We start from the raw sequence: 1,033 nt of genomic DNA on the forward strand, positions 1-1,033 counted from the left end.
CATATATATATATATTAGTGATTTTGGTTTTGGATTCGGTTCCGCGGCCGTGTTTTGGATTCGGACGCGTTTTGGCAAAACCTCCCTGAAAATCTTTTGTCTGATTCGGGTGTGTTTTGGATTCGGGTGGTTTTTTACAAAAAAACGTCAAAACAGCTTAAATAATAGAATTTGGGGGTCATTTTGATCCCATAGTATTATTAACCTCAATAACCATAATATTTTTCATTTTCAGTCTATTCTGAACACCTCACACCTCACAATATTATTTTTAGTCCTAAAATTTGCACCGAGGTCGCTGGATGACTAAGCTAAGCGACCCAAGTGGCCGACACAAACACCTGGCCCATCTAGGAGTGGCACTGCAGTGTCAGACAGGATGGCAGATTAAAAAAATAGCCCCCAAACAGCACATGATGCAAAGAAAAAAAGAGGCGCAATGAGGTAGCTGTGTGACTAAGCTAAGCGACCCAAGTGGCCGACACAAACACCTGGCCCATCTAGGAGTGGCACTGCAGTGTCAGACAGGATGGCACTTCCAAAAATAGTCCCCAAACAGCACATGATGCAAAGAAAAATTAAAGAAAAAAGAGGTGCAAGATGGAATTGTCCTTGGGCCCTCCCACCCACCCTTATGTTGTATAAACAGGACATGCACACTGTAACAAACCCATCATTTCAGCGACAGGGTCTGCCACACAACTGTGACTGAAATGACTGGTTGGTTTGGGACCCCACCAAAAAAGAAGCAATCAATCTCTCCTTGCACAAACTGGCTCTACAGAGGCAAGATGTCCACCTCCTCCTCATCGTCCGATTCCTCACCCCTTTCACTGTGTACATCCCCCTCCTCACAGATTATTAATTCGTCCCCACTGGAATCCACCATCTCAGGTCCCTGTGTACTTTCTGGAGGCAATTGCTGGTGAATGTCTCCACGGAGGAATTGATTATAATTCATTTTGATGAACATCATCTTCTCCACATTTTCTGGAAGTAACCTCGTACGCCGATTGCTGACAAGGTGAGCGGC

The sequence above is a fragment of the Pseudophryne corroboree genome, chromosome 7 (assembly GCF_028390025.1).
Source record: "Pseudophryne corroboree isolate aPseCor3 chromosome 7, aPseCor3.hap2, whole genome shotgun sequence".
Classification (NCBI taxonomy): domain Eukaryota; kingdom Metazoa; phylum Chordata; class Amphibia; order Anura; family Myobatrachidae; genus Pseudophryne; species Pseudophryne corroboree.